The sequence below is a fragment of the Electrophorus electricus genome, unplaced genomic scaffold (assembly GCF_041902795.1).
Source record: "Electrophorus electricus isolate QZ-2024a unplaced genomic scaffold, ASM4190279v1 Scaffold72, whole genome shotgun sequence".
Classification (NCBI taxonomy): Eukaryota; Metazoa; Chordata; class Actinopteri; order Gymnotiformes; family Gymnotidae; genus Electrophorus; species Electrophorus electricus.
The window spans coordinates 27945-41916 of record NW_027658789.1 but is presented as its reverse complement, the minus strand read 5'-3'; positions in this window follow the sequence as shown (position 1 = coordinate 41916).

The window sequence follows — 13972 nt, the reverse complement described above, 5'->3', positions numbered from 1 at the left end:
GTGCCAAGGGAAATTCCAAGTGTGGCCATCCTTGAGTGGAGTGGAAGATAAATATGTTTTTTTTGTATTTCAAAGCGGCTGTAAGAGTATAACAGGCAGTTTAGAACATGTCAGTCCCTCCATGTAATTTGAGAGAAAATATCCTATGAAGATTGGACCAAGATTCCTGCAGAGTATTTTCAGCACATAGTGGAAACTATGCCAGAAAGAATTTCTGCAGTTCTGGAGGCCAAAGAAGGTCCAACATGCTATTAAATGGGTGTACTTAAGCCCACTGTGTCCTATAATAGGATGTTGCTGGAATGTATGTGGATGTTGTTGGAATGGCCGCAGAGTTGCGGCAGCAGTACAGGTAGTCTGTGATCCTTTCCCCCATCCGAGTGAGTTTGCCCTATTGCACGGGGTCGAGTTATGATGTGAATGTTTAATTACACAGGATGGATTGTGGGCTACAGAACCAAACAGCCTTCAGGATTCAAGTAGAGAAAGGTGAAACTTCTCCAGCCTTTGAGTTAATCACAGGACTATTGCATAGCAATTAGGGATAACAGAACAGCTTTCGGGGGGTTTGGGTGGGGTGCCTTATCCGCCCCTTTAACAGAGTAGTCACAATTCAAATTTCCCTTCTTCCATTGTTTACAAGGCATTATACATGTGGTTTATTTATAGTGCACGGAGTAATATGCAGCGAGTCTGGTCTGTCTGCTTTGGAAGAGAAACATTTGGCCAAAAGAGCAAGACACAGCCAGGAGGATGATTGCTAAGAGCACATCATAATATGCACCTTAAAGCTGTGCTCTACAGCTAGGTCCTGTTCCATGACTGCATATATAAATTTACTACTGACATTGCCATTTATATCTGGCCATTTACAGTGCACTCTTGCTCAGTGCAGCACTTGAAGCTGATTTTCCATTGTGTAGTTATTATGTTCAAGAGATGTTTGACCCGGTCAGGGTGACACACTTTAGTGAGGGCAGCAGTATCCTAGAGGACACTACAGACAGTGACGGAGACATCTCAGAGCGCGAGGTGAGAGGTTGAGTTTTTTGTTACTCTCTCTACGACATACTTTTCATGCCAGGTACTATTGTCCAGTTCAGCCCAATTTAATTTACTGCCTTGTATTATCATATATAAATTGCTGAACATCTTATCACTCAGTTTCAAACATCCCCTCAGCTGTTTTAAGCCATTTCGGTTATTCAGAAGTACTGCTAAATGGATGTGGTGGGAAAATGAGAGCACATCAAACACAGACAGCTTTATGCATTGAGTAGTAAAGAGTAAAAGTTTATTGAGTTTGTAAAGGGAAAGAAATGTGAGTTCCACCTTCCAACTATAACTTTTCTAGGATACGTGATCAGCCATGGTGAAATCACTACGGATGATAAGAAGATCAATGCCATCTTCCAGTGGCCCATTACTATTATAGTTAAAAAACTCCAGAGATTCTTGGGATTTGCAAACTTTTACCGATGCTTCATATGGAATTTTAGCAGCATTGCAGCTCCTCTCACAGCCCTCCTGAAAGGAGCAATGACCAAGCTACTTTGGAATCAGGAGGCTGATCAAGCATTCAGGAAACCGAAAGAAGCTTTTACCACGACTAGCATACGTCGACATCCTGATCCTTCCATTCCATTTGTCGTGGAAGCTGATGCTGCTAACATCGGGGTAGGAGCTGTACTTTCACAACGATACGACAAGTCCAAGTTACAATAGATGATTAAATAGACAAGTGTATATAAAATAGATGATGGAATAAACAAGCCATACAAGACACAGTCATCCCAATGGAATGTCTGTCGGGAAAACATTACCTACCTTGTGCTGTGACCATCTGTTGAAGTGGGCTCATTCTTCGCTGGTTCAGGGCTATGACAAGCGATATTTATAAGTATGTTTCTTCATGTTCAATTTGCAGTCAAAGCAAGATGCCTAAGACCCTACCCACAGGAAAGCTCATGCTTCTTCCCGTACCAGAAAGTCCTTGGTCTCACATCACCTTAGATTGCGTTACTGACCTCTCTGTCCTCACTGTAGTTGATGGATTCTCCAGGGGTGTGTGGTTCATTGTGTTTCCGAGTATGCCTACAGCCTGCCAAACTGTGGAAGCCTTGTTTAACCAGGTGTTCCGTATATTTGGCATCCCAGAGGACATAATATCATATTGGGGACATCAATTCACATCTCGAGTTTGGGCTTCCTATATTGAACACATCGGGGTAGCTATTAGTTTTACATCCACAGTCAAATGGCCAATTCCTACATTGTTTTTATATGAACAATCCATCAGACCGGTCCAAGTTCCTCTTATTGGCAGAAATGGCCCAAAATTCACTTACTAGTTCATCCACTGGCTTGACTCCTTTTTATTGTATTTTAGGTTATCAGCCTCAAATGTCCCATGGACTTCCATATCAGCTGGTTTCCCCGCTGTGGATGAGTGGATGCAGCGGAGCGAAAGGGTATGGGAGGAAACAGATCAGTGTATTGTATGAGTTCTCTGAACGTATAAGGAAATTGCGGACAGGCACAGAGGGGAGAACCCGATATACCAACCTGGTGACAGAGTGTGGCTCTCTACACAGGACTACCGCAAGCCGGGGTCATGTCGCAGGTTAGGTCCCAAGTATATCGGTCCATATGAAATGACCAAGCACATTAATGAAGTCACATATCAACTCAACTTACCTGCTCACTTTTGTGTTTTGAGGTCATTTCATGTGTCCCTTCTTAAGCCTGTTGTTCCTGTTGTGGCCTTTGGATGAGATCACCCCTGAGGTCACTCCTGTATTAAGTATGTTGGTTGCTGTCATTAGAGTGTATTGTTTCTGAAGGTTTTTTTGCATTATGCAATGCCTCTTCGCAGAGTGTGATTTTCAAGAACTTTAGTAAGCAGATGACTTATTTGCATCACCTTTTTTGGTAGGACAAAGCCCATCCATGAGCCAAAGGAAGCTGAGGTAGGCCCCATTCCATGAAAACACAGGGAGTGTGTGAACCAGGATACCAACACAAGCATACATGCAAGCTGACACCTACCCTCCCCTTGTCCAGTGGTTTGGCCAGTAGACAACTAATGAAAAACATTTCAAAAGCGTTTATACAGAAGCCAATGTTCAAATGGCTCTCTGTGCAGTGAGGAAACATATCATAAGGAAGTGCAAATTCCACTAAAGTTTAAGTAGGATCACTGAATTCAAAGTCTAGAGCACTATTACACTATGACTTCTAACAATAGCGTAAAAACAGTAATGTCATTCGTTTTTAGGAAAGGAATGTAAAAGTTTATGAAATATTCTTAAAAAGAGGACAGTTTGATGAGGAGCTTGGTCTTGCACAGCTACCAAAACCCAGGACTGAACTAGGAGTCTTTTGATATTCAATCTAACACTCACCCAGCTGAGCTATTTCAGCTAGTGACTAAATACTTTTGCCTGGTTTCGATCAAAATGTTACCAATGAATGTAGGTCATGTTCATGTCAGAGGAAACTGTCACCTTTATCCCTGGTGAGCTAGTGGCTAGGATTCTCTTTCAAACTTAATTTTTATGTGGAATAAAAAGAAATATGAATACCTCTCTTTATGACCTCCTAATGCTCATGCATACCAAGTCCAGTATGCATACAAACATCGTCAGTATACTAGGAATACAGAGTTTGAAAAATGTTTGTCAGAAGCATCTGAGCTTTATTGCTGGTGGGTGAGTGGCTAGGATTCAACACTTTCACCACTGCGACTTGTGCTTGATTCCTGGTCAGGGGACGCTCTTTTTGCTCACTTAAAAAAGAAGCTTGTATGTGAAAAAACAAACTTCCTTTGAGTCAGATTTTAACTGACAGACTAAGGATAACAGTTTTAAATTCTACAGTCCTCCACTCTACCAACTAAGCTATTGAAGGCAACAGACATGTAATCCCATAAGTCCAAACACCAGTATGTTGGCAAGAAACACGGCCAGTTATGGATGTTTGAATTGTTAAGTTCATTTGACACAAAGAAGAAACATTGCATTGTACGAGTTGGAGATGTTCAGCTACCAACAGATATCTCTTGATTACATTTGGATGCATACTGGACTTTGTGTACAATCAATAACTACTGGTACTAACTCAAAGTATGTTTCCCCCTTCAGTTTTATTTTATGCCAGAATAAAGACTTTCTGTCTTTAGAATTCTACATGACTCAAACTGAGATGCAGCAGATCACTTAGCTAGAACAAAGGGTCTTGTACTACAATAACGACTTTTGCTTTATTGCCCATAAGGTCCACCTCTTTTTTCTTTAACCCTCAGATCATCCCGTAGATGTTAGAATTATTCTAATGAAATTATAATTAACATTTAAAAAAATTCCTTAACATCACTCTTAAAATAACTTTTACCTTACAAATGATTTCTTTACCAGCAAATTTGAGTTGGTATGAATTCATCTATTAATTTTTCGTTATTATTTCATTAAATACATGCCCCCCCCCCCGCCCCCTAAAAAAAGAATAACAGTCCAAATGAAAGGTCTAAATGAATCTTTGCAGTAACAACAGTCTTTTATGCTCTTCCAACCACCCCACCTCCTCCCAGTGGACACACCATGCTCCAGTACATGATTCTGGAGTGCTGTGCTATCTGTGCTCCCCACTAACTCTTCCTACCTGCTGGGGTTTCTCCTTCCTGGACCTGCCTTAAAATGCTTAAAATGACAGCACCTTGCCCTCCATTTACCTGCAACATTCTGCACTGTCACAAACAATATTTATGTGCAGATTAGCAGATGAACCTCACCTGGATGATCCACATTTCATTTCTTTGTACTGTTATAATAATGAGTTACTGTATTTCTACCCAGGTGTTCTATCCAGGTGAACTGTGCTCTGTTTCTATCTCCTATGATGTCTTTGTGTAGGAATGCTGTAGTGTATCTTTCATGCTTACAATTTGTCAGCCATCCTCTACCCAACTCATCTTTGCCCAGGTTTATCCAGGGTTAACCGAAGGAGGATGAGTTCCCTTTTGAGTCTGACACCTTCCAAGTCCCCTCCAGTGAGTTTTTCCTACTGTCACCCTTGCCAATGTCATTTGGCTTATTTATCAGTTGTCACAAGGTGTTAACGTTATTATGCACATGTATATAAAATGTGTATATATATATATATATATATATATATATATATATATATATATATATATATATATATATATATGATGTTATTTGCAGTTTGGATTGGATTATAAAGTGAATTTCATTGGTGAGTACTATATTTTTTGGTGACAAAGTATAATCTAATCTTTACAAAGCAGTGACCAGAAAGGAAGAGCTGGATGAGGCTTTGGTCCCCATGATAGTTAGAGACACACAGCCATTTAGCTTAGTTGAGGATAAAAGCTTCAGGGACTTGGTAGCAAAATTGGATTCAACTTATATTCTCCCAACTAGGAAGGTATGTGTGGTGACATGGATACATTATGAGAGTAGTATTAAAAATATATATAATTATTTTCTTCCTTCCCTTTAGACTGTAAAGGCCATGGTTGAGGCCAAATGTCAACAAGAGAAAGAGAAGGCCAAAGCTGAGGTCCAGAAAGTTCTTGCAATGAGTTTGACAGCAGACATGTGGACATCTCTTAATGTGGATGCCTTCTTGGCTGTGACCTGCCATTTTATAGATGACAACACATTTCTGAAGTCTACACTACTTGGTGTTGTGAAATTCCTGCAGGCGCATACGGCTGAAAATTTGGCCTGTGTGAAATCCTCTTTTATGGAAGAATGGGGAATAAAATAAAGTCACATGGTTACTGATGGCACATCTAATATGATTGCCTGTGGCAAATAGCTGAAGCTGCCTCATGCACTCTGCATTGCTCACACCCTGAATATAGTTGTTTAAAAGGCTCTTGAACTAACCCCAGTGCTATCTGCCATTTGTACAAAGTCAAGGAAGCTGGTGGGCTATTTTAGAAGCAGCACAACTGCCAAAGTTAGTAACATTATTTTCACATTGTTTACATATTGTTTTATATTGGTACATGTGTAATGTTTACTGTTTTATTGTTAAAGGAGATGTGGGACCTTGTTCAAGAGCATATGGGAAAATTTAAAAAAAAGAAACTGAGGTTGAAACAAGGTGTTGGAGCGATTAGTAGAACTCAGGGAGCCTGTGGGGGCAGATTTGGCAGGCTTACAAACTGACATTCCTGTGCTGACCTCTGATGTGTACAGTAATGTTTGTGGGTGCCTTTCTATACTGTATTCTTTTCACAAGGCCACTGTGCAGCTGTCAGAAGAGAAAAAGGTATCTGGTTCAAAGTGGTGCCATTATTGAAAATGGTTTAAAAAATCTTCCTGGAAGAGGCACAGGGCACATATGGAGATCAAACCCATGGCATTATTAGCACCCCACTCTGACCAACTGAGCTAATCGGCCTTTCTCAATTCCTTTTGCAGTTCTCGGTGCAGCAGTGAAGGGAACCTTTCCATGAAATTGTAGACTTGGTGTCAACAAGATTACGGCCACTTTTCGACCGAGCATAGGTGAAAGTTGACACATATTGTTCCCTCTGACAAATGGTTATTCTGCAGCCAACTTTTGAATTAAACTTCAAAAGCAAATGTGCAGAAGCTTTTGTTAAAGAGCAGTTCAGTGCAGTTGTACACAGTGACGAAATCATCAATTGCAAAGTCCACTGAGCTTTATTGCTGCGAGTTACATAGTGCTGTCTATTACACCATGAAATCTGCCATAACAACAAAAATGTAATGTCTGATTCTGTGAGCCAAGGAATATAAACCTTTTAGGGACATATTTAAAATATCAGATTTTCTGCCTGAGCACAGAGTAGGCATTTGTTTCTAGCTTTAACCATACGTCCTCTTTCTTTGGAAATCTGGGTCATTGCTGCATGAATAAGCAGAAAGATTTTGAGCAATTTTTTTGTCTGGGTCTAAGGGGCAATTTATTCAAACCAAAAGATGCTATTTTAGCTAGTTTGTCAAATGAACATGTCAAACCCACAGAGGCAATGTGTCTAGCTACAGAGCTCTGCAAGGTTTAATTCTTGGAAGTATTTGAAGCCATAGAAAGTTATTCTGTAAGCATTGCTTAACTCATTAAAAAGAGACAGTTAGAGCCAATGGCTGCCAGATCGAACATAGCTCACATTTTATAGTGTTTGCATAGCATATCAGAATCTGCAAGAACTATTCCTGTCAATTCAGGAATAAGCTTTTTTGACTTCACAGCTAGATTAAATATTTAGGGTGGATACAGGATTTGGTATGATCTCCTAGAGAATTGCCATTCCACTGTGTCTTCAGCTTTTGTCCGATCTGCAAACAAGTCCCACTCTAGGAGAACTTTGCTCAAGTGGTAGAGTGCTCTTTTAGTATGTGAGTGTTAGTGGGATTGATGCTCACATTCTCAAGTCTAGAATTTGTAGTTTTTTTTTTATGATGAAATCATTTCTGATAGCAAATGTTTTTGGGACCTGCTGATATGCTTATGCCATGCACACATTACGTGACTTTTGAAGTTTTCAAATTGATGTATCGCTCACACTGCACAACTCTATGTCTTGGAATCTGGAGTCCTTAATTTGTGGTATCTCAGTGGCAGGCATAATCAGTGATAAACCACTGATATGTCAACTGGTCTTAACACAGACAGATTTAACTTACTCTGTGGAGACTGTGTCTAACTTAAACCTTTCCTTCAAATAGAAGAGATCCTTGTTGCAGAGGTAATGTTTTTACCTTTATATGGTTTTTCCACTCATAGTCATGCAACACACACAAATGCAAACCTCTCACAGACTGTCTCACACACATCCAGTTATTCATCTGAACACATGATGTTTCTGTCTCTGTACCGCTATTAGTTATGCAATGGTTCCTCAATACTAGCACTAACTGAACAGGGTTCTGTATAAATATGATCTTTATAACAGCTGCCATAACAGCAAAAATGTAATGTCTGATTCTGTGAGCCAAGGAATTATTATTGATATTGTGAATATTTAATAACCTCCAATGCCAGCAAATTAAATTTTCACAATATTGTGAAAATTGTAAAGGATACTTTATTCATGTCCTCATTGCTAAAGATTGTATCGCTTTATCACAGCGATAAGCTAGTTAGCTAGCTAACAGTTGAGGTCAGCGAGTGTGAAACTCGGGGCTATAAACCATTCCTTGTGGAACCATTTCATTGTTCAGCTTTCAACTTTGATCGTTTAGGTGCTGGTAGTTTGTTAGCTAGCTAACTGTTCAGCAATAGAAAACCTACTTTTGCATGATTTAGAGACCCAAATTCACAAACCTGTGGGTTTTCAAATTTATCGTTCTCTCTAAATAAGCAAAATGAGTTAAGCCATTACTACAGCTATTGGACTGTTTGAACTACAATATTCGACTGTTCATTTATTGTTAATTAGATTAAATTAACTTTCATAAACATTCTGTATGAATAGAATGTAGTTTTTAATGACTGATTAACTGTGTATATTCAACATGAAGCTATTCATATAAAGTTTCAAGTTTGGTTTATTTGTAACATACATTTATTTGTCACTTTCATTTTTAGGCTGTAAAATGAAAGATCCTTGCTCACAATCATTGCTACAGTTTGATCAAATTCAGTTATATATATAAACTCCCTATTCAATAGGAAGAAACCAGTTCATGTCATTGTGAATTGCTTTTTCTGTAATCAAAACACTGAGGTTCCATATGGGAACAGAAACTGCTGGGACTGTCCATTCTGTGTGCAGTACAATGGCTTCTAAGAGGTATTGCTGTATTTGAGACATGGTGAGGACATATTTTAGTGAAAGTCTTCCAATGATGCACCCTTAACTGAACCATTTTATGCTGTTGCTGCTGTTAAAAAATGCAGAATGGTGATTATAACGAACCGATCCTTGCACAATATATGGAGCACCTCAACCATGGGGTATCAGCTGGTGTCCCTGTGCTTGATGCATCCAAGACTCAACCAGACACTGAAGATCAAGCAGCTGGCTTCCTTCACTCCCAGAGAGGAAGTAGGTTTTCCATTTGAACTGTTGCCTTCTTAGTTAAGACGTATGCATTGTTGATTGCAGTGCCAGAGCTGTGAAACTGTGCAAGGTATTGCATGTCCAGTGCTGGAATTAAGATAATAGCTCTAAATAGTCTCTGACTTGGGCAGAGATTGTGAGTGGGTCTTCAAGGGCAAACAGGATCTGATGGCCCACATGTAGTTTGATATTATTCCTAAATAACTAAGTTGACTAAGTTTACATGGCTATTTGAAAGAAGCTGATCATGTAAGCAGCAAAGACAGAATATCATTCTCTGACTAAGGATTTAGTTGACTCATGTTTAGCCCAACTAAACTGTGGTCCTGGCTGATTTTAGTTGGACTATTGAGCCACTGACTCATGCACAGAGTTCTCTGAGTATTTTGCAGTTTCTTAGTCTACTGAGTTCTTACTGAGTATAACACCAACTTTGATGCATTTGTTTTCTTTTCACCGAACAAAGCCTTCAACTTTGACTGTGGTGACATGAATTCCAGATCTGCAGAGTGTTTTTTCAGTAACGCATCTTCTGCCCGTGCATTTTGATTGCAGTGTTAGGAGGTCATAACTGCTGATCAGAACTTTGGACAAGAGGGCTTATCCTCATGGCTCACTGACTTTCATGTACAACAAACAATCTTTTCTTATTTATTTTTTTCCAGTTGTAACAAACCGTTCTGCTGTTTTTTAACTTCTGTCAAGTTTTTAATGGTTGTATAGGACAATTACGATGGAAATTGAGGTGTACAAGCACCACCTTGAACAGACCTACGAGTTGTGCGTGCCTGTCAGACCGCTGAGCAGTATGACATCCAGCACCAGAACCGACAGCTGCGGGCCCTGCTTTTCAACCACCAGCTCAGATGCAGCCAAGATGCGGACAAAGCATTCATTAAGGTGAGTAATTATTGTCAATGGTTGTCTTAGAATAGTGCTAAAGTGCTTAAGATACTTTTTGGCGATTCCATAGCCAAGAATTCTCAAGGTCACAACTAGCTGCATTCCTGTTGGATGTGAATGACAGTTGCTCCTTCCCGGTTGATACAAAGTCACGATAGAAAAAAAGGCGTACACAGAACTGCAGTGAACACTGTCCTTCAAGTGCATACAGTGTTTGAGCCTGCAATCCAGTTCATTACCCTGTCCAACAGGCTCCCAGGTTCCCCTCCACATCTTCCTTATCAGAGATGAAAATTGATATAAAAAAAATGGGGAACAGTTGAAATGACTGAGCCAATACACTGCACATTTCACCTTGAATACTTTTGGTTACTTTTTTGTTCCTGGCTACCATGCTTTTTTAAGCATTGATTATATCAAACACTGATTTATCTAAGATAAGCAAAGACCTGTTCTCTCTTGCTGCATTTTGTTGGGTTTTTTGTTTTTTTTTCCAAATGAAGCTGTTGTTTTCCTTTTTGGTGGGTTTCATACTATCCACACCAGCTTCCAGGTTTCTCTCCTTTTAAATACCAAGCAATCAGCTTCCTTTCTCTTTGCTACAGAGCACCTCTTTTCTGTCCACACCTGCTTGGCTGGTAGCTCTCAGAAGCCTTGCCTTCCTCACCTGTGCTTTTCTGGTTGCGGTGGCCATATGTGGGTCTGGAGAGAGGATGTGTCTCCAGAGTCACATCCTCTCTCTACAACAGCCCGCACACTCTCAGCGGGGGAATCATCCCACCCAAAGAAGCCCACCAAAGTGACATTGAAGCCAAAGCAAAGAGCATCACCAAAACTATGCAAATGTGGAATGACCTGGTGGGTCTTCTGCCAGAGAGAGGCAATAGAGAATATCAAGCTGATCTGGTAGTCTGGAAGCAACCACCAGATGGCTGTTGCTTCTGTTGGCCTTTTGACTTCCATCAACATCTACTCAGGCAGTAAAAAGAAATGGTGTACTGGGAGGTAGTAAATCTTGCTAATCAGTACTTGTTTTTGGCCTGTGAAAATACAAACAAACAATACACATATTCAAACACTTCTGAACTACAGTTGCTTATCAGGATTTACACAGGCTTATGTTCTTAATAGCTCTTTGCTTACAACTTCATCAAAGCGGTTTTGTTCTACAGTATGTGAAAAGTCTACTTTCCCACACAGTTCACATCAGTCTTGGTTCGTCCTGCTGGTTCTTCATGTCTGTGAATGTGAAAAATCAAACTTTTTTGCTTGGCTTCAAGCAGTGATCCTTTGATTGCGTCATTCATGATTCATTTAGGATTACAACCAAGTGGTTCAATATCCAGCTAGAGGTGTACTCAAGTGAGGTAATAAAATGAAATTATTAATGTAATAATATGATGGCAGGAATTGTAAAAGACCAAATTAGGCTTTTGAAGTAAGCAGGAAGTGAGAATGACCAAATATGGCCTCTGTGGCAAGTCCCGCATTGAGGCCAGGATACCACCTAAAGATACAATTTTAATAAAAAAATGGTTTTGTAACTTGATGAAAATGTATAAAGATTGAACCCACCTGAGACTGTTAGACATTCTGTGGACAATACCTCGTCTGTATGCAACATTGAGCTCAGAATAAAGATGGCACCAGCTATTCTCTTCAATTAATTACTGCATCTATATCTTTATTTACTTGAGAAAATTAATGGAATGTGGGAAAAATCTAGTAACCACACAAGAATGTCTGGAGGTAAAAAGTCAAGGCGGCATAGCCATACCTTAATGTGAGAGATCCTCCATTTCAGAGTCTACTGTGTGATAGTCCTGTGCCTTTTTTCTCTAGCTTGGAATAGGACTGTTGCTTCTGCTTCTTAAGGTTTTCAATCAACAAGGACGGTGGCTCCACCTGCAATGAACCATGAGCTTGTTATATTGACTTGCACAAGACACTAAATTAACTCTTGTATTCTTTCTCAAGTTTCAAGTTTCAAGTTTGGTTTATTTGTCACATACACAGTACAACACGCAGTGAAATGGTGGAGAGTGCTCTGTCCAAACTGAGGAAGAGAACCAGGGGTGCATAGAGAAAAATATATATATATACAGATAAATATATATTCTATGTATGTACAAAAATATATTAACAATGTATGTACAATATATGTATATTATGATTATATACACAATGTACAATGTATATGGTTGAGTATATATGTACACAATCTACAGAATGTACAGATCCATTGTATAGTACCATATCTACAGTTGTTGTAACAGGTTAATTGAGTATAAATCTAAATCTATATATACAGATGTACAGATATACAGTCATGTTACGTGGTGGTGGTCCCCACAGTTTATCAGTTTCCCTGATTCAGGGCCCGAATGGCCTGTGGGAAGAAGCTCCTCTTCAGCCTCTCTGTCTTGGCCTTCAGGGAGCGGAAGCGCCTCCCTGACCTCAACAGAGAGAAGAGTCTATTGTTGGGATGGGTGGGGTCCTTCACAATTTTCCTGGCCTTGGTTTGGCACCGCTTGTAGTAGGTGGTCTGCAGGTCAGGAAGTTCCGAGTGAGTGATGCGCTCTGCTGAACGCACTACCCTTTGTAGAGCTTGTCTGTCCTGCTTGGTGCTATTTCCAAACCAGACTGTGATGTTCCCCGTGAGGATGCTCTCGATAGTGCAGGTGTAGAAGTTCCGCAGTACCTTGGAGGGCAGTCTGAAGTCCCTTAGGCGTCTGAGGTGGTAAAGACGCTGACGAGCCTTCTTTGCCAGGGAGCTGGTATGGCGGGACCAGGACAGGTCCTGCGAGATGTGAACACCAAGGTACCTGAAACTATCTACTCTCTCCACCGTGGTTCCACTGATCGTCACAGGTTGGTAGTGCCGCTCCTGCTTCTTGCTGCAATCCACGATCAGCTCCTTTGTCTTACTGACGTTTAGGAGGAGATTATTTTCCTGGCATTCTGTATGAAGTGCGCCTCACTTGAGATGTCAGCCAAAGTTTAGCAGTAAATATGGTTATCTGCAGTTGTGTTGCTATTGATAGACATCTTCAGCTAAAAATAAGTCTTTCTTGACCCTAATCCACCAAGCCCAGATACAACACAGACATGCATGTGCTGTAGTTGGCTTCAAAACATTCAATGAACTTGTCAGCAACATGGTCCAGATTCCTGCAGCATGTGACATGCGTCTGCACGCATCCTGCCCCCACAGTCTCTGTCTGGCTCCCCCCACCCTCCTCCACCCCCAGTTTGCTCTCTCATCCTGCCCACCAGCAGCTAATGTCCGCCGCCGCAGCGCAGCACCTCCCACTGTATGCTGCATGCTCCTCTGTGTGCCTGTGGTAAAACCTCGCCAAGTTTAGTGTTCTAGCCACTGCACTCCCCTCCCCAACTCACACATCAATCTCAGAGGCAGATGGATTCCTGTCTCCCAGCCGCATCCCAACCTTTTGACCAGTACACATACTTGGATAAATGTTCTCTGTGAATACAAAACAGCAACATTTGTCTAGTGTACCGGAGACCTCTTGGAAGTTTTGTAGACAGATGAGGCCGGGCTGTGCTAGCTGAGAGAGACGATATTTGAGCTTGAATCTGACTAGCACATGCACAGAAGCATAGGGTATTATGAAGGCTCTGCATGATATCGTGACCCAAGTTTGAGCTTACAGTAGGTGGCCATATTGCCTCACATCAAGGGCAGTGTACATTGGAAGACCATAGCAGAGATGTGTGACCGAACTATGTGCACGAGCGCATAACATGCCGCATTCCTTGTTTTCTCCCATTTTTGAGTGAAGCTAATTGATAGTGCCATCTGCCATCTCCTTTTAGAAAGCCAGTGCAGTGCCTTGGCTGCTGATGTGAGTTGTTTTGTCAAAGGAAAGAATTTAAAATGTGAGCGGTGATCTCCATGTAATACTTAGGCTTTAATGCCCTTTACCACTCATTCAGTGCTTGTCTGTGTTTATGTTTTCAGTGTTACAGTGTGATTTTATTTAGGTG